A 21646-nucleotide genomic window follows, 5' to 3' on the forward strand; every position below is an offset into this window, starting at 1 on the left:
ACATTAAATTATCACTTTTACACACATGATATAGAGTCATGTAGGTGCTGACTCCAAGACACTTTCTAAATCACATTTTTCTGCTCCTGGAGAGGATCCAGGCTCGCCGTTTATCAGGGATGACATAAGAGGTGGTGAGTCTTTCCATATCTCATAGTGTTGGTTTTTATTGATGACATGCAGAGGTTAAGTCCACTCTAACATCCATACATTATCCTTCTATTGCCGGGGCTGTTGCAGACATGTGTTTTTGCTCTGCATGCTCAGGCCATGATGTCAGGTTTCAGTCCTGACCCTGTGACCCTGGCTCTTATAACTCTCCTTGCACAATGTCTCCTCCTTTTTACACCGCTGCCTCACTGCTGGATATCAACAGCTCTTGCTCACATGTTTTAGCACAAGCTGTTTCTTTTTTTTGTGTGTGTGTGTGTGTAAATTCGAATATGGATGTAAATATGAAAGACTGTGAAAGTGCATGTGTGTGTAGCCTACATGTTAAAAAGGTAATCCAAAATACAGAAAAGAAAAAATAAGGGATACTCTCCTACTTAGCCCTAGTGGAGTTCAGAACCGAAAATTTACACGCAAATAATTTAACAGCAACAGCTCTTTCCAGAAACAATGACACAGATACCCGGCATCCACAGCCCTGAGGGGCAATGAGTTTCACTGGGAGCTATTTCCTGCCAAGGAACACAGGAAAACCGTATCTGTCTGCTTCTAATCCACTAGTAGTGAGTGTGTTTCTCTGCGCTGGGCATCTATACATGCCTGAACCTATGCAGAAACTATTCAGATGAAAAGATTGCACTTGAGCTAAGGGGTAAAGTGTTATTTTTTCATTTTGGAGGAACTGTTCCTTTAAGAGAGATTTAACTTTTCCCATCTAAACTTTACTTCGCTTACTTGTCTGGGTGGATGTGGGCGGCTGGGTGTGTGTGCATGTGTATTTGTTCAAGTGTGTATGTCATGCGTTCAGTGCTGCAAGATGGGGTCCAAGGCACAAGGTGGAGATCCGATAGTGCTTTGAGTCCAAAAACACTCCGCACCCCGCTGACCTCAGCTAATGTGGGATCCCAGAGGGTCACTACATCCTCCTGACTGACCACAACATTCAAACAAAAATCCTTTACGGCTCCATCTGCTTCACTTCAGCAGGAAAATACACAGCCCTGCAGTGTGCCTAGAGAGGCTTATTCAAACACGATCATTTTTAGTGTTGCTTAATGAACCTATTCCAATGTTACTTTTAGCTTTCTCCGCACACAAGTTTTCAGTGTTCCTCCGCCACTGAGAGGCTTTTACCTCCTCATTGCACAAACAGATAAACAAGCAGCAGGCAAACATCCTGAGTGGTATTATGTTCAATAGCAGGTGCTTGGCGTTCCTGTTTGGTTGAGTGGAATGGCAAACAGAGCAACCTGATGACAAATCTCTGGACGCATGCCTTGAGAAAACAGCAATGGCAAACAACCGCAGCGTGCAGCACATTAAATAGGCATTTTGAATCGTCAGTCTGCACCTTTCTCCGCTTCTCCTTGAGACTCAACCACTGCCGCAACGAGGCCGCCACACACAAGATTATACGCTTATGCTATACGCACATTTCTTACATTTCTCATACAATCTCCCTCCCCCGCATTTAATGCCAACTGGAGGTGTGCCACAAAAGGAGAGGGCTAACAGGAATATTAAATCACTGCTCAGTAGTAAGCCGAGGCCTTGCACAAGCGCAAAGTTGAAAAGGTGCTGAATTGCTGATTGAAACGGTAAAATTATGGCGCTTTGACTGAAAGCTCAGCTCCCGGCTCTCAGACATGTTTTGATTTAATTATTTCTGTAAACTCAGCTGAGTGGGTTTGATGTCACCTCGCTGTATTTTCTTCTGTGTCTGTGTGAGCTGTTTTGAGGATTTTTCCTCCTGTTCGTGCACTTGCGTTGAAAGCTTGTTATCAGAATTATTATCAAAATTTCTGTTGCTGCAGTCTTCCTGTTTGAAACTCAACGTTTTCAGCTCCTGTGTTGAACTGCACATCAAAGTCTTGCTCTGTGCAGAATGACAAAGGGTATAGCCTACTACTGTAGTCATTCATTTAACAGTGATTCACTTCGTGCCATCAAGATTCCATGTTAAGACTGATTTAATTTGATTTGATTAAGCTGGATAGAATTATGAAATAAAGGCAGGGAGTTTATAAAGAAGTGCATTGTTTAAAAATGGTATCAAATGTTTGTTGTGCTGACTATGACGGCCTATACTTATGCAGCAAAAATGAACATTTTCTGGTAACTCTTTATATAATTCATCAGTGGGGAAAAAGGGGAGCTATGGTGAGAGAGGACAATCATGCCGCTGTCAGCTGTGGCCAGTCAAAGCTACTAAAGGAACCGTTCACCCAAAAAACAAACATTAACAGCTACAAAAAAGATATATTTCTGCTTACCCCTAGTGCAGTCTATCTACCCAGATAATTCTGTGTGATTTGGTGAGGTTTCCAGTCTGTCATGACCCAACCTGTCTGGGTGGGGGGGCTACAAACCAAATGTTGCTGAGGGCCCCCAAAAGTCTCAATCCAGCCTTGGAGGCAACCACTTGTCATGAACCTGATGACAGGCCTAGTCTCCATGTAATTACAAACAGTTTGAGTCTAACAGACCCAATCTTAATCTTACTTTAATCTAAAAGCATCAAATTATCTCTGTAGAAAATAACAGTTTGTTCCTTTTCTCCGGGATCTAGAGAGCACAAACCTAGACAGGACATTCTTCATTCTTCTTCAGAGCACCCAGGGGAACATTTGAATTACAGCAGTCACCACCTACATCTACTACAGATGAATTGGAAAATATATAATACCTCAAATGTGGAAGTATTGAGGAAAATATCCCTTAAACACTGGCAAGTTGCATAGGTTCACACTTATATAAATGGCCACAACAGAGAAATGTAATTGCATTCCTGATGAGAATAGTGGCACAAGATAAGCAGATGATATCTATATCAATGCGTTCTGTAGTCACATGATTAAGGAAGTTTGTCTAGTTTATTTGAATATGCAGTGCTTCTATTTATTGCGGAGGCATTTTTTCTACTTACAAAGCTTTTCTTTTTTTAGATAGTGGCACACCACTCCAACAGGTGAGTAAAGAGTGAATATCCTTCAGCCATCTTTCACGTTAGTTAGGGCACACAGTTCACATCAGAAAGGTTCATAATGAAATCTACATCATGCAGATGTGTGGCAGAAAGAGAAAGGAAAAGCAATAAAGAGAGAAGGGCAGTAAAAAAAAGGGAAGGAGAAAGAGAAACAAAGAGAGAAGTGCAGACAGAAAATGAAAAACGATGAGAGATTTAATGTTCGTATCTTTTTTCAGAGACACAGTATATCATCTCTGACCTTAGACTAAGAGCACATGTCTGGTCAAACAGCATTATCTGCAAAAATATACTGATTCCTGCAATGCGTCTGAACCATTGTTGTACCGTAAATGTACATCTCTGGAAGTGTTTCAATCTGCATCATTTTAAAAGGTGGAAGGACTTCGGAGTATGTGTATGCATGTGTGCCTTCACACTAAGTGAAGGTCAGCAGCTTCTATTAGGAATCTAAGCTGACAGTGTGAGTGTGATCTAGTGCACCAATGGTCAAACAAACCCTCACGTACTGTCACAATCAGTAGACAATAACACAAGAAATCAGATTACTGAGAGTAAGTGGGTTATTGCAGGAAATTCGGGTAATCCATACACATGTGCCGCAAAAAGCTGGTTACTCCCTGAGCTTTACCCCTCTGCTCCAGAGATGGCAGATGTGAGGTTTTTTTCCTTATATTTCCATCAGAAATAATGTTGCCATAACGTTATTTACTGTTCTTCAGTGACGATGTAGAGCATGTAGTTTTGATTGTCCTGGGTGTTGTACAGTGTGGACAGTGTGTATTTGTTGTGTTTATCCTGTCAGTTTCCTTATCCTGTCTCCCCTCACACGTGCAGGTGGAAAAAGCCGTTCAGAGATCAGAGTGTAGGTTTACATGGCACATGATCGGGTTTCTCCCGGAGAAATGTAGCTGCCTTATGCCAGTTTCCCTTAATGCCTTGCCCCAATTATGGCAACCGGCTATTATCTATCTATCTATCTATCTATCTATCTATCTATCTATCTATCTATCTATCTATAGTTACCCATGCCCTAGCCATGAAAAAAAAAAAAACATTTTTAGCACTACAAGTATCACATCAAGTATCATGTTTTCATCATTCCCAGCTCTCTCATTTTACATCATCCTTCTGTGCAATGCAAAACACGACAGCTCCAAAGAGATTCGCTCTCTATTCAAATTCCCCCAGTTTACTAAATTCATCACACCAGAGCTTGTACTCACATAGTTGGAAACACTCTTAAACAGCAATTCGCATGGGGAATATGCCTTAACATAGCACGTAAACAAACACATTTGAATAATTTACTTTAATAATTTAGTATAAAAAATTTGCTGGAATCCAGGTCATGCACGGTAAAGATGGCATCGTTTGACATGACCTCTCGGTTGTGAGTTCAGTGCACTCTGCCGCGAAATCTGTCAGCAGCAAAGCGCTCGGGAAATCTGAGTCAACATGGCACACACACACCCACACACACTCTCACTCTCACACACACACACACACACACACACACACACACACACACACACACATAAACTAGCGTATTCTGTGCTACACACAATCATTTGGCACTGTTTTCTAACATGGGTAAACCTGAGGAAATCCCACTGGGCCATTTTGACAACAACACCCACTCGCTATCTTCTCCTCCCCCCCCCGAAAAGACTTTGTCTCCCAGCATTACTCAGACACCGTGAAGGAAGGGAAAGTTTATCTTAGCAGCTCCAAAGGTTACAACCACTGTATCACAACACTTTTCAAACTATTGTTCGTTGGCAGAATCCTGAAAGGAGTCCAAAACACCTCCAAAACTTATTTTTGACAGAGAATGCATTAGTGCAAGGGGAAAACAAACATGTGAGTGTATGCAGCAGTGTGTGACTCCCATCTGAGTGTGTTAAGCAACATCCTGTTTCTGGAAATGTCACTCCTACAGGCGTTTTTTTTTTTTTTTTCTTCTTCTTTTTTTTTCACTTTCCACCTGTAGTAAGTGGTGCATGTATGAAGATGAATTGACAGAGGTCAGGTCAAAGGGCTTGGTTGAAGAGGAACCACCCTTGGCTAACTGCTTACATAAGCAATCTCAGTTGCAGATTGAGGTGCAGCTTAATACTAGTAAGTAATACTAAGAAACAAAAAGAGGAAAGGAAACACAGAGAACCAAAAGTTAGCACCAGAAAAAAAAAAAAAAAAATCCCCATCTTCCTTCCTCTCCCAATATTGTTTGGAAACCATTTCTGTCCCTTACACCATAATGGTACACATCAACCATTTCAGTGGGTTTACCACAGATCGATGAAGATTAAATGCGTCCAAAGTATCTAATTGCTTCAAGGGGATCGTGTTTGTAGTCTGTGTAGTTCAGAGTTGATTCGGTTTGGAGCCTGCCCTGCCATTTGTCCCCAGCCTGTCATTACTTCTGTGGCGAGCGCAGAGAGAAGATGATAGTTGTGCCACTCACCAAGCCTTGATTACAGGGAACTAACTATCTCAGTAAGAAGGAGGGGGGATTTAACTATCCTGTCCCCTCAATAAAAACGTTTCAATATGGCTCCCTAATGGGGCTGAGGACACAGTACCACACAAATGCAATTACTGTATCTCGAGCTGGGAATGGGTAAATGCAACACATTAAAGGATTTAGTGTTCACTACACAGAAGAATGTATGTGCTGCATGCAACGTCTATGCAAATGACTGCCATGCAAAATATATGGAACAGTACTGTTTATGACGGTATCACATCGCATCAAATCACAAACGCCTGACAATCCATCCTAATCTCTGCCTCTCTGCAAGTGCTGAGTATAAAAGGCATTTGCATCTTAATTCAATACTGACATTATAGCAAATCAAAACAGTGCAATACACTGCACATACTGTATGTGCACATTGTCACGTATGTCTTTTTCTTTAAGTCTCTGGCTTTTCCGAGACTTTACACTAAATTATCTTTTATGATTCTTACATACTAGTAGCTGAATGTGACTGTAACTGCAAACATATGTTTTTTTTAAATTATTATTTTAAATTTCAATCTGATCTTACTACCACCAATAGAGCTGCCTGCACTGTTAAACTTCTACTAAAGCCACTACGACCACTTTCTCCTTGGTAAATGCAATGAAAGACTGCTTATACAAAGCCCCTGCCCAGAGGACAGAAAATGGCAAAGAACGGCAGTGGTCTTGTGAAGGTTGCAGTGTAATTACAAAGCAGGACTGCCACAGCAAACAGGATCTGCTGATTTATAGTAGGCTCATTGTGAGATGTAGCGTGGGGATGAAGGGGATGGGCATGTGCACAAAGAAGCCAATTTGCGAAAACATCCAACAGGCCACGCTCCAAATATATTCAGCCCAGCAAGCCCAGTGATCATGGTCTTCTGAGGAACCCACTTCTAATAAACATCCAACATCAGAGTGTTCTCAGCGACCGCTTTGCGTATTTACAAACATCTGCAGATTCCCCCTGATGAGACCAAATATCCCTCTGCGTATTTCCCATGGGAAAGACCTCACTGTAATCGGATGAAATAAAATTCCAACCGAACCTTTCCACAGTGAAAATGGTAACATGGAGTACATAAAGTGTCACACAGGTTGTGGAGCTTTTTCTTGCTCGCTGTGAGGATTAAGTCTGCGGGTGTTGTCCTGTTTGTTGTAAACTTGTGGGCATGCAATGTCCTTTGAAGCTGTAAACCATGATATTGGGCTTTCAATAAACTTGAACTTGGAGGTGAAAGCGCCAATCACTCACTCCTTCGACCCGGTGTGAGGGATGAAACAGCTGACCTTCTGGACACAAGCCCACCTCTCTCACCTTTCTGCCACGGCTTCCCTGATTGTTCATTTCTGCACTGATTGTGTGGAAGCCCTAAGCTTGATTTGATCGTAACTTGACATTTTTGAAAATATGATGTATTGGTGCAAAAGGGGCTAGCAGCAGCATTCAATCCAGAAATGCAGGCATCAGCACCGGCCTTCAAGAGCCCGACACTGGTCAAACCTCACACAGCAGCAAAACCTGGGAACACAGTGGGCTAAGAATCATTCCATATATCCACAATGTTGTGGGTCTGAGTCCACCTCATAATTTATGTTGCATACCATTCCTTCTCCTATATCTCCCTCCACTTTCCACAAAGTTCTTTCTACAAATTTCTTTGAAAATAGCCTATAAACACAGGAAAGATCAAATGAATTGCTTTCAGCTAACTGCTAACATCATGTAGCCATCTTTGATCTTAGACTTGCAGGTGCATGAATTATTAGATCAAAACATGCGCCATATATTAGGGCAGCTAAACGAGCCTCCCTTAACCCCGTCCTAGAGGCATATGGATGGGGTCCATGCTGACTGCAAGACGGGCGAGCGGACTACGTGTTGGGTGTGCCAGAACAGGAAGCAGCGCTCATCCTGTGCCACCTTCTGCTGTTGGTGCGGGCAGGAAATACCACCATGACCCGTCGCTGATAAGGACAAGGAGCTGAACCATAGCCACGTGGTAAACAATGCCAGACAATAGAGGAACTATATACTCTGTGTGCGTATGTGTGTGTGTGTGCGTATTATGGAGAGAAAGAAAGACATAGAAATGGAGGGAGAAGAAAGAGAGATTAGATTAGATGAAAAAAAATGTCTGTGCATTTTTTTCCCCCCTAAAGAATGCAGTTTGGAGAACGCCAGTGTTAAGAACAGGGTTAGAGAAGTTTATCATGTGCACATTTGTGAAAGGCCATATTGTGTTTTGCAATGTGAAACACATTTTTAATGTTGGAGAACATTACTGCATGATATGATGACATGATTTATGATGTATAAGTACTAATTCATATGATGACATGATGTAATATTTATACAGTATACGCTCTCTGAGTGAGGGTGTGAATGTGCGCCATTCTTGTTTTATATCACCAACATCGATGAAGCGGTCAACCGCCGGGCTTGTTCTCTTGACGCAGTGCAAATGTGTCAGAAATTTTTAGGTACACTTTGCTGTGACGTCAATATTCCAAATGGAATTAATTTAACGCCTCATTCCATAGGCTTTTCTTCAATTGCAGCAGTCATTTTCCCTTGTTGGTTGGTAAATTTACCGTGACTGTGAACATGCATTTATTTTAGGCACACACACTCACTGGAAACTCAGGCAAAACTCAGCTTTTGTGAATTACTTTGATCATGGAAAACCTGCACACAATTTTGTCTGTTTACACAAACTGTGCATGACATAGACTGAGGCTGGATCTCAGTACAGCATGCAAATCAGGCGAATCAGGACATCACTCCGTGTAACAGAGCCATTGTCAGCTTTATTCACTTTGCCTACTGTATTGCAGTGGCATATAGTGCGGCAATTGAGTCTCACAACAAGCCGCTGATGGACTATTTTTAAAATTTTCTGCACTGAGAGAAAACTGCAGCGCACAAATTTACAGATGTCAAGGCTGACTTCTGATGACTGTGCCCAGTGAATGCACGGCTCCCAGATAAAATGATTTTTCCATCTCGACAAGGGCATAAATTTTACATTACTCATCTGATCTAATGAAGTTGGAGTTCAATCTGGCTTTGGGAACCAACCAGCTCTTTTTTCCAGATCCCAGTGTGCTTATCCAAACAGAGTGACTGCCAACTTTCTCACTGTGAGGCATTTCCTTACAGAGAACTCCCACCACCTCTCCTGACACCGGGATGATTTAGATGTTTCAGGAAATCAGACACTAAGGCAAAGTTCCACTCCAGTGCAGTGGTGGGGCATGGCTTTTTTTTTTTTTTTTTTTAACCCTTTCGAGTTTTACCGTCAATGTGACATATGATGCCTCTTAAAGTCATTGTATTTTGGCTTAAAATTTGGCAAAATAATGATGTCACTCTCGGCAAAATTACATTAAACAATAAACAATATGACATAATACTTGCTTTGTACAGTGTGTTTATATCGTTTCAGCAGGTAAAAAAAAATGCAGAAGCTCGTCAAATCTGGAATTTGACACAACACGTCTGGAGATAAAATGACAGCCCTTCCTACCTGTGACTTATTCCCCGACTCATGCCATTTCTCTGACTTTAAACTCCCATCTGTCCGGCTGAATCTTCCATCTCTGTGAACAAGACATGCAGTGGAGAGAAAGGCCGCAGTTATCACATCGTAACAAATGAGTCTTACAGCACGATCAGCTGCTGCATGCACAATACCAATACTGTCAGTGATGTGTTGACTTTTGTCGACATGGATAATAGAGCTAGTCTTTTCCATGTAAGGGCTGCTGCCTCAAGCTGTTTTCTATCACTCTCTATGAAGATCACAACTTTAAGCTCCTTAAATGTTTTAGATGGATGTTGAAATTTCGCTCTCTGGATGAGAAATAGCGACGTTATTCATGAACTTTTAAAGTGAGAATAAAAAATCCATGGAAGCCAGACAGGGAATTTAAAGCTATCAATATCTTACTCTGAATGTGCAACATTTATACTCTTCCTTTGAGCAGCGGCGCAGACCAGCCATCAGCCATAATAGATTAGCACCAGAGGTTTTCGTAAATGTGCTTTCATTGAACAAAGATGAAATTTTGAGTGGGAGTAGGCAGAGCAGCCCACTGTTAATACCATTCAGGCCTATATATTCTGGCATAATGTGCTCGACATAAAAGCCCATTTTCAACACAGCAGCCCATTTCCATGCAGGCGGCCCCGAGAGGCCCTGTCCTGAACATCTGTGGCGGAAATAGACCACACTGCCTCCAGTATGGGCTGGCATGGCCTCCGCAGTCCAGCCCCATTAAAATGCAGCGCTATTATGACTCAACTCCAGCCCTAAACTGCTGCCTAAGTTCTTTGTTTTAAGTGCAACTGCAAGGTGCATTGAATTCTCCTTTTGCTATAAGCTGATTTTGACCTCAGTGGATAGAGGCATTGTCAGAGGCACATGGGCTGGACAGGGTGAATGTTTCCTATCTGATAAGAGCAAGAGAGAAAAAGCGTGTGTGTGTGTGTGTGTGTGTGTGTGTGTTAGTCCATTTGGCCTTATCATACAGAGATTTTCCGACTGACCTGACCCTGTCTGTATTATCTGACCACTGGCCAGGCTACTAGAACAATGATAATAGTGTCTGTGTGCTGGATTGTTTCATTGTACTCACAGGAAAACTGCTGCTGCTGCTACCGCTGGCCGCTGCTGTCCAGAGGAAAGAGTGCGGTCACCCGAAATCAGCCACAAAATTACAGCTCACTTTCAAGGCCCTGATTTTCCAAATTTGGCTATTGTGCCTAAGACAATTTGTGGTGCACTGAAAAAGGAAAGTGGCGTAACAAAGTATGCAAAATATTTTGAAATAATAGTTTACATGACTATGAATTATAATATCCTCTTTTCAGCCAATTGTGCTGCCGATAGAGGGGCTTGGCCCAGTTTTCTTCATCATGTATCAAACTCTGCTGCCAACGTTCAATACACGGCAGATGGCTCTGCCATAAAAAGGCAAACAGAAGGGAGTGTTTTTAATTTGTTGGAAAGGTCAAAGGTCAAGAGTAGTGCTCTCACATATAAATTCCACTTATAAACATGATTACACACTGGTTAGTTAATATTCAATATTCATCCTACTATACTTTGTATTATTTGTATTTCACACTTGGGTCAGTTGATGCTTAATTTCACATTAACCTGTTCCAGGAAAGGCCATTCAAAGTGCTTTACATAGAATTTAAGAAAGACACAATATATAAAGAGGCAGTACTTAAAAGACACAATTAAATTTGAGTCAAGAAATTTTTTAAGAATAAAAACAAGACATGAAAACAGGATTTAAAAGACACAGTTAAATAAAAGTCACTCTCCACACTTTTGAGTGAAAACTCTGAAGCCATAAGCGTAACAGAGCCTCCTCTTCCCGACAGACACAGAGTCATCATCGGTACTAATTAACCAAAATGAGCCTCTTCCAGCTTATCCCGTTCAGTGTAAATACTCAGTTTATTCACTCACTCACTTTGAACTTTGTATCATTTGTATTAGGGTTTGGGTTAGATATTAAGTTGAGTGATATTAAGTGATATTAAGTGTGATATTAATGTTGGTCTCTCCAAATAAAGAGTTACTGTACTGAAATGAATTACGCTTTGAAAGTAACCTGCTCATGTCTGGTCTCATATTAGTGTAAGTATTCCTGGCAGTCGTCCTGGCTTCTCATCAGCTGGGACACATGCGGTCTTTAAAGTAGAGTATATTTATTTTAACTTTTTTTAGAGACACTGTAACTCATCCAGTCCCATCTCTCATCTAATGAGGCCTCTACCTCCAGATGTTCTGACCACAGCAGCTGCCAGCTGTATGTATCCATCAGACATATATTTCCATCTCTCCCTCTTTCCCCGTGCCTCTGCCATCTCTCTTACTGTCTCTCTCTTTCAATCCCTCTTGAAATCCTCCCGTAGTTTCATGGAGAGGCGGCAAGGAATGTCCTGGCACACCAGTACAACATCATTAGCCACAGCAGAGCCCTTTTGCCTGCTCACCGCCAACCAATCCAGCCTACATGTCTTAATCCTCACCGCTGTGTACACTTGTTGTCCAGCTGGTACCATGGCAATGGGCCTCTGTTCATACTCATAGACTTTAGCTATGAAATCTGGAGAGAGAGACACCCACACTTAGGCAGAAAGACAGACAAGAGGCAGAAAAAAGCAATGAGAGCACGCATTAAAATGCCAGGCCAGCTCTTAAAGCAGTCAGAAAAGTGAAATACTGGAGCCAACATTGACAGAGAGAAGGCCAGGCACTTCTGTGTAAGTCTGTTGGTCTTGGCTGACATTCATCTCGCTGTGACGTCCAGCCTTTGGCTCCCATCATTAGCCATTTACTATGAGCTTAACCAGGGGATGTTCCACATGTCAGAAAATAGAGCTAGTCTGGCATTTGGTCATACGGTCCGATCTCAAAGCTAACTAATGAAATATTTCACTTTCATAATTGTGTTGTTAGAAGTGAATCTAATTGGTAATGGCAACATGGCTGGGCAGACACCCAAACACATGGACCGAGACAAGTTGTGGACTTGCTACATAACTCGCACTTCCAATGGAAACTCCAGATTAGAGCTGCTTTTTAGTGGCCAACAGATGTTTTAGGCTGAATTCCTAAGATGATGGTGTGGGCAGTGACAGATAAGTAAGATTAGGTTTATACCGTTCAACCCTCACATCCTTGCAGCTCATTCATTGTTTAGCTGGGCTGGCAGCACTGCACAGAGAGTCGGGATCTCAGCTGGGCTTCCAGCACATATCACTGTACCGAGCCTGAGCCCCACTCTATTACTCTTACAGCTAAGACCTCAGAAAAGCTCCACATTTTTTAGGTTTAGGGCTCTCAGGCATCAAATTGAAGCCAAGAGTGCGTATTAGAAATTTGTTTCTTTTCAGAGTGTAAGCTAGTATGCTTATCTCTCTGAGACACACACATATGTAATGTTTGCAGTGTCTTGGAAGCAAGTACAAGTTCAGTGTCTTGATCAAAGACGCTTTGACAAAACGAAGGCGCTGAGTAGAGTGAAGGCATCCGCCAAAGTCACAGTTAGAGATGACAAAGGTAAAGGTGGTGGCTTCCTTGATGAACTATCAACCTCCTCGCCGACTTTCAATGGCGTTGCATGGCTGCATTTAGAAACTACAGCCGTGTTTGTGCTATTAAAGCCACACCCCCTTCGGCAATGTGGTTTCCACAGGTCTCACCCCTTTCTAACAAATCAGCATGGATAGATGGTTAGTGTCGCCTTGACTTATGACCAACTTCACCAACAAATTTCATGATGCTACATGGATGCATTTGTAAATTACAGCCTTGTTTGTGCTAAGCCCTTCCTATTGCCACACCGAGGCCAATTGCTGTGAAAGGTTAATCGATCCTGAACTATGGCAAACTTTCCTGTTATGTATTCATGCTAATCCACACAGAACCTTTCTGAGTTATCCTGCTCACACACTGATGGACAGACAACAGTGATCACATAACCCTCTGCCAGAAGCTTCACCTCCTTGAAAGAGGTAAGAATGGATGCAGTGCTTTTACAGGGATCAAACCTGTGACCCTCTGGATGGTTATTGGATGGTTTGTAATAACCCCTTACACGCCCTGCCTCACCAGTCCAAAGGCTCTCAAAAGTGGAAGTGAATTAACAGGTTCCACTTGGAAACCTTTTTTTAAAGAGGAAAACCAGAGAAGCTGTCCTATTAGAACCGAGGCCAAGACTGTGAGAATACATATTCCAGATTAGTTGAAGAGAGGGTTTATGTAAAGCGCCTCAGCCTCTCTCAGCTAATCTCGACTGAAGTATGTTTTTCTCTGTTTTGTCCTCAGGCTTCGTTTATGGCACAAACATGCACACATATAGACCGATATGCATGCAGACACATACGCAGGGCAGCTAAATTCCATAAAATGAAAATGTAAAATTTACGTGAACACAAATCCAAATGACTGTAGACACACTCACACACACACACACACTCACTTGAATGCACCACATGTGGGAGTACTTAATGTTCAGGCCTCCCTCTGACTCCAGTCTCACCTATGTCGAGTTTCTTTGTAGTTCAACAGAGGGTTAGTCTGCCGTAGCCATAACATGTGTAATGTACCATAACTCTGGGGAGATTAGAAAACATTCTGCTGGATTCAGGAAACTCAGTATTGAGTTTGGTGAGTGGTGTGTGTGTATGTGTGTGTGTGTGAGAGAGAGACAGAGAGAGAGAGAGAGGGAGAGAGAGTCTATATAATGTAAACCTAAGCTGTGTGAGGTGTGTTGGTTTGTGTGAGAATACCTTTAGTGTATGTGTGTTGTGTAAGTGCCTGCATAGTGTGTGTGTGTGTGTGTGTGTGTTTCCAGGGCATGGGCCACTGACCCAGAATAAGCAGCACTCCTGTCTTTCCTCTGCTCGGAGTCTCTGCTCTCCTTTGGGGCGTCTTGAATCCAGAAATGCTGGCCACCTCGGTCAGTCAACACCGACCTTTCACAGACTTAGACACAGCACTTCTACTGTATTTATAGCGTGGTATTTATTTCCCCCCACCCCCTGCCCTTACCCCAATCCACCTTCCATTGTTATTGCTTCTGGAGACATTTGCGGTATACACACCATTCTTTCATTGCGCTCTCATAACACACAGCCTGATGAGGGCACGGGGTTACCCCGCTGACAGATAAACTGTGACTTTAGCAGCTCAATTAACAACTCATATTGCAACTCGTATTAAATTTGTGACATATTGGGTAATAGAAGGCAGAATCCGATGTCAGTAAGGCAGTCGAGGCTTTTGTTTAACTAGGCTAAAAGGCTAAAAGGATCATTTAGACTGACAACTAACAGAAAACGTGGAATAAGCATACAGTCTCATGGTTTTTATCATCAGTCCTGCTGATCAGTTATGATGAATTATGTTCTCTCTTTTTTTTTTTTTTTTGTCATTTTCATCATTTCAGTTATTGCAGCTTTGAATAAAAAATGTATATTAGGCTATAATAAAATGCATGGTACAGTTTTGTCTCTAAGGCCATATGTAATAGCTTTATAGAGAGTGTATAGTACAAGATGGAAAAAACACTTAAAATTAATTTCCCTTAGTGAGAAGAAATACAAAACAGGGTTTATCTTGAAAACTAAATACTTATTTTTCTGGCCTCCCCTGAACTAACAACAAAACCTTAACATTTACACATTACACTCGCATTTAGAGACTGGTAGGCTACAATACTCATCTATCATACTACTGTTACATACGTAGTTCCCATGACAGCAGTAAGGCTCTTGCGTCTACACAGTATCAATATTGTAAACTGCTGTTTAAACAAACCTAATACCCCAACTTTCTCCTACCCACACATTTCCAACACCTATTGACCACAGGCCCATTAAAGTACACAGCAGGCCACTGGGAGGCACATCTGGAGAGGGGGGGTGAAGTGCTTTGGAGGCCCCTGGAGGTGGAGCTGTGCTTTACGGCCACACACACACACATGTCAGTAGCCCACACATAGTCCCGTTACAGTCCAACAAATATAGGGCATGGGGTCGACAGGTTGGCCCCTGGAGTACGTGTGGTCTTCCTCTTGTTACTGGAGGACTGTGTATCTAGCGAGCAAACCATCAATAGGCCTCTTCATGTGTAAAGGGATGGGTGGGGACTTTGATGACAATTTGAGAACACAACTGCTCTGATTCTGTTTCCTCCTCCTCCTCCTCTCATTCACTTTCCTCCTGTCCTATCCTTGCTTCCTCCCGGTTGCCTCCCAGTAGGAGACAAATGATCGTCAGGGAGGAGAGGAAATGAGAAGCAGGACGGACAAACAGGATGGACCTCCTCTCTTTCATTCACACCCTCCATCCTTCATTCTCTTCACCCCTTTTTTCTCTCTCCATCAATCCTCTTTGTACCTTTCCCTCTCTCCCGTATTGCATATTGTGTGCTGGTGGCTCATGACCTGCGAAAAACCAATACACACTTTGTACACACACTAATACAGTGCAAATAGCCCAAGGCGTACTTAGCTACGCGCTGCACACCCACAAGTTCACACATGCATACATTCTGTTTAGTTTTCTCTCTCTAAGCCATAATTCTTGAGTTAAAACGCCCATTTGGGTGTTTTAATGCGCTCTGCCTCCTCCCCCTCTTCCTCTCTTGAGTCGTCACGTCTTCTGTTTGCTTCTTGCAGTGGCTGATGTGGGAGGAGTGCAGTTTACACAGTCCTCATCCGCAAGTGGATCAGGCAATCTCAGATTGTGTAAAAACATGTTCTATAGGATCCCTGTGAAGTCTCAGTATGGGGGAATCCATGACCGTGGCCTCTTGACCTCCCCTGAATGTTAAGTGGAGCCTGGCTGCTGTTCACTTGATTCAATAAGCTGCCAACCTGCAGCTTCGGTTCAATTTTATTACCCCGACCAAGAGGGTGAAACCTCTAGCAGAGGGTTATGTGATTACCCCCTTCTGTCTGTCCCTCACTTTCATGATAGTACTGAAGAATACTGTCATGAAAGTTTGTGCATGAAAATTGATAGGAAAGATGGCCATGGGACAGCAAAGAAGTGATTAACATTTCAAGCAAATTGGCAACAAGGGGGTGTGGTAAGGGGCGGGGCTTAGCACAAACAGCGCAAAAAATTTCAAATGCATCCACATAATGTCACAAAACTGAGTGAAGGTTGGTCACGGGTCAAAGCAACACTGACCAGCTTTCCGCACTGATTGGCCGGAAGGAGCGTGTCCTATGACAAGAGCACCGCTGAAAGGGGTGTGGCTCTGCACAAACACAGCCACAACTTCCAGCTTCAGCCTTAACTGGCGGAGGTCTGTGCTCTGTCGAGTGCCTTCTTGTTTTAAGTCAATTTCTGAAAAGTATTCATCTAAAATTAGCAAAAATTGCTTCACCAAAACCAAAAATTCCACGGTTTAATAATGTTTTTACTTGTATTTTTTTTTTAGTTCTTGTGAATAATATACCGTAGAATCAGCGATGACAGGTTAAGGTCATAATAACAATTTACTTAACTATTGGTTATTAGTTACTTATGTGCACTTCATCGCTGAGGTTAATTTACTCCTTGCCAGCAAACTGGTGTAGGATGGGGAAATTCTCTCTCTCTCTCACACACACACACACACACACACACACACACACACACACACACACACACACACACACACACACACACACTTTAAACTTTGAATGTTTCCATATTGGGCTGCCTGTTACCCACGCAGCTCCAGTGTGAAGGAGAGTAAGGGTCACCTCTTGTGCCCACTCTGGTGCCTACCTGCCATCTTCACACACACACACACACAATGAGCCCCCACCCGCTCCCACCCACCCATCCACAAACACATTCACATACACAACTACTCAAACTATCATAATTTCCAGAATAGGAATTGCATTTGCTGGGTAGATTTGTCTGTGTCTCGTTGAGCTGAGTGAAAGCCGCAGCTCCCGTGTCCAATCTCTCACACACACATAAACGCACATGACTGTTGGAGCTCTTATTTTTTCATAATTGGAATTAGATTTGATGGCTAGATTTGTTCTGTGTTCCACTGAGTGCTGCAGCTCCCATCCATTGGCTGACTGTGTTGGCCAGAGCGCTCCCTGTTGGATTGCGGTCTCAGTGCCAGATGATATTGGCATAAGTCCTCTTACTGGCTCTAACCAGGTCCAAATCGTACAGATGGGACCAGCAGAACAGCTGACAGCCTTTGACCAGCTAAGTGTGCTCTTAACTCATTTATTAAGAGTGGATCTTGAAACCTGACTGGAGACATCAGTAGCGAGGAGAGCAGACGCTGGGGAACGTGAACGACTTTACCCTTATTTCAGAGTAGTGGAATAAAAAAAAAAAAAAACTTCCCCCAGCTTGTTCAACATTAACATGAGAAACAGACGGAATCAATGCACTGACCGACCTTCCTGAACACTCACGTCAATTGTGAGAATCACAAATCCTACCCTCGCTCATTCTCTGCATCTCTGCTGTTTGAGGAAACACCTTGGGGAGGTGGCGTTGACGTAAAGTTGGCATGAAAACGTTTGGTAATGGATTAAAGCACAAAGCAAAAAAACAAAAAAACAGAACAGAGAGAGGAGTTGTTTCAGTGTAATGAACAAGCATAAAACCTACCGTTGGCCTGCACCTCGCTGTGTGTGTGTGCTACCTAATCCTCGGTGCAGTTGGGAAGAGCCATTTTGAGGAACAGTGAATGAGTCACATTTTCCCCTTGCTCAGCAGCTGCTGTTGAAGTGCCTTTGAGCTAAGCACAGAAACCGCTCAAGTGGACTTCCTCGGTGCCAGAACAATGTAATTGGACTGGGCATGAGTGTGTGTGAAGCTGTCTGACCCCCCCACATGTGGCTGTTCCAATTAAAACAAAAAGAGCATGTTCTGAGTCAACATGCATGGTTAAATTATGGTTGAGGAGGGGGGTGGAGGTGGGGAGGAGGGGCGCTAATGTAAAAGTCACGAGGCACTGGCTTTCCTCACATCCTCAATTATCACCTATTGTAATCAATGTATTGAGAACAGAACTGGGCCCTTGGCACCGATCCACCGCACTGCCACCTGGGGAACAATGCGTTGTGTGCAGCCCCCAGGATCTCACGGGACACAATTGTTCCACTAATGTCATTGTAAACTTCAATAGGCTTTGGCTGCACTCCCAATTCCTGCAATACAATGATAGCAATTCATCATGGGAATATTGAAACGGTGCTGCTGTCTGATTGAAACACGGCAAGTGTGTGTGACTCTTTCTGGATGTCCACAGGGGCCCGGTGTTGCTATTGTGGATGTGGGGAAAGACAGCCGTGTTTTTCATTTGTTCTCCTGTTCGGCTTGAGGAGCGCGTTTGGCAAAAAAAAAAAAAAAAAAAAAAAAAAAAAAAAAAAAAAATGCTGCGTTCACACCTCATTTATTAATAACAGCCTGAAGGACTGCTTTTGATAATGCTCGCTCTTCTGCAGCCAGAACGATAACTAGACAGATTTAAGCCACAGCAATGAATCGTTTAGCAATTTCAGATTTGTGCCTTGCCAAGTCTGGACATGTTACTTATGCAATAGTGCCTCCTCAATTCAATAGACCCAGATAGAGTGAAAATATGAAGCATGCATTTGCCCATTAATGAGATATTCACATTTAGTGACTTGTAATGAGCTTGACTGGCCTGATGCTGTATTTCCATATTCCTGGATTAAGCGAATAATGAATCTGCCCCAAAACACACCATCCCCCTCTTGGGCGAAATTTAGATTTTAGCTAAGCACTGCAGATCCCCTTTCAGTTAATTATCTCTCTCTTAGTGGAATATCAGCTAATGAGGGAGCACCAGGTGTGTGTTTGGTTGCTGACGATCACAGATTCCTGATTGAATGTAAACTGCGAGGACTCCACCTGGAAGCCTGGGTGGGTTAAGGTCCCAGTCCCAATCAACCCCATTTCACAGCTTCCTCTATTCAATTTGGTTCGGGGTTAAAATCAATTGTGCTCAACTAGCTGGAACCCGAAACAAGCAGCACGTCTCATCGTCCCAGAGGTGCGTACAGACTGCTACAGTTGGTATTGGAGGGCAATCGACAAAGGGTCACTTGTTGTGGGCGCAGACAGATCCTTTTTAATAGTGGCTGCTCCGGGTTAAATAACATTTGCAACTAATTATTAGCATCTGTTTTAAGCTGCTTAGAGTGCCATGAGGGTAGAGTTTATTTCATCAGGACAATTAAGATAATGTTGGGTTTGCAATCATCACACCCTTGGAAGCATGTAGCGGAAATGTATTGATGAACTGATAAATGGTTTTAGTTGCATGGAGATAACAATATATATATTTTTTCATTATCTTCCAGAAATTAAATTGAGTTTCAAATGCTTGTCTTGCTTAATTTTTTTTTTCGTCTCTTGCGGCAAACTCAACTGACACTAAAAAAAAAAAAAAAAAAAAAAAAAATGCAGAATCTTTGCAGTGGTTTATCTGTTTATATGTAATTCATAGCTGTCAGATTGAAAGATCTTGTCAGAATTTGCCATTAGCGCTGTTATCAGCATTAAATGCTGCATCCAGGAAGCCTGAAAGAGCACATTCATCCTGTATAAATGCACATCAATCTGGCAGTGTTGTAGTGTGGATACATTGTACTGCACGTCCAGGCTTTTCGCTGTTAATCTTTATATATATTCAGCAGACAGCAAATGCTTGATGGGAAAAGGGTGGTTGTGTTGTTGTGTTGAGTTTCCCCCAGTGGAGATGTCCTTGATCTGTATCCAGTAGGGGTGTGTGGGTGGGGGTGGGGGGTCTCTCTCTCTCTCCTCCCTGAAATACACACACCAGATAACATCTGTGTTGGTATGCTGCACCCTTGTGGTGCTCTGCTGCTACATCTCTCTCTATAACTACAGATAAGAAGGCTTCTTGGCTCCGAGGGAGTGAGATTCAATCTGTGGCATTTTCATTCGATGAAGGATCCCGCTGCATTTTCCCTCATATTTGATAGCCGTGGTTTTTGTGGTGGAGAAAACCATGGTACCACAGAGAGGAGTAAAATGTTTAAATTACTGTACAGTATATGTAATGCACCTTCAGTTATCTCTCTGGAGCAGGCTGTTAGGCAGCTGGGGATGAGAACTGACATGTATCTCCAACATGTGTGGATAGTACTCTGATATACGCACACCCAAGGGAGGGCACCATAAATCCTGGCTCCCAAATCAAGTGCATGTACACGCACGTGCACATTCAAACAAATACACTTGTACCCACATGCTCAGTCCAATCCACCCAGTCAATCGCTCTCTCTTAAGATGTGGTTTGTCTTAGGCTGCCTGCCTCGCTGCCTTGATCTAGCAGAGACGTCTCGGCGGTGGAAACTTGGCCACTGAGCCGCTGTGGTATTGACAGTACAGGCGTCCCTAGGAGGTGACAAGGACAGCAATTGATTGGGCCTAAATGAGAGTGAAGAGGAAGATTGATCGCCATCGATCCACTTCTCCCTCCAGCAGCCTCCTCCGTCTTTGATTATGACCACTTTACGCCCAATCAAGCATGTGCGAGGCATGATGGGGGAAATCCCATCGAGAGATATTAGCTCCATTTGCAAAGGCTGTAATTATGAGAGGATGTGGGGGCTCAAGGTCAACATGCGGCAGGTGCCATCAGGCTAGATGATAATAGTATGCCTTCCTATTGCTTCCCACTGTAATTTAGTCATATAGATAATAGCCTATGGAGAGGGTGGTGCCGCTGCTGGTGGCTGTATGTTGTGTGTGTGTGTGTGTGAGAGAGAGAGAGATGCTTGGTGCATACTAAACATATCCATAAAAATGGCTCGAGGACAGTAAAACAGCTAGCTGTGATGAAGTACAATAATTTGTGATGCAGATTGAAAGATAACGACCCTCCTTGGTGCTTTTTCCACATTTTTTTATTGAAAGCTTCATCAGAGAGAGAAAAAAAAAACAACTCATAAAACCGAAGTCAAATCCTAACATCCACAGATGTACAGATAGTTCTCAAAGATCACACACACCGAGCAGCGTGTGCGAGGCGTGACCATGTCCTCCTCGGCGCCAAAACAAAAAGGAAAGTGAAAAACAAATGAAAACAACCAACAAAAAAAAAGAAAAGAAAAAGAAGAAGAGCTAAAACAAATTAAAAACCGCTCTGCTGTCCTAATAAATATTTCCTCTTTTTTTTTTTTTTTAATCTGTTAAATGAATCCCATGCCTAACGCACACTCTGTGCTGGCTATCTGTACACAATTTGGTTGGCCATGTCCTGGCGGCTGTTAGCCAGTCAGATTTTGTGTTTCTCGGGGAGCTTCTTAAACTCGGTGAGGGGTGTGGTGGCTGCTGGCTGGCTGCACTCCTGGGGATGTGTGGCCAATCGATAGCTCTCATCAAAGGTGGACCGAAGCATCAATTAAAAAGCATGGGGACCCAC

The sequence above is a fragment of the Myripristis murdjan genome, chromosome 11 (assembly GCF_902150065.1).
Source record: "Myripristis murdjan chromosome 11, fMyrMur1.1, whole genome shotgun sequence".
Classification (NCBI taxonomy): Eukaryota; Metazoa; Chordata; class Actinopteri; order Holocentriformes; family Holocentridae; genus Myripristis; species Myripristis murdjan.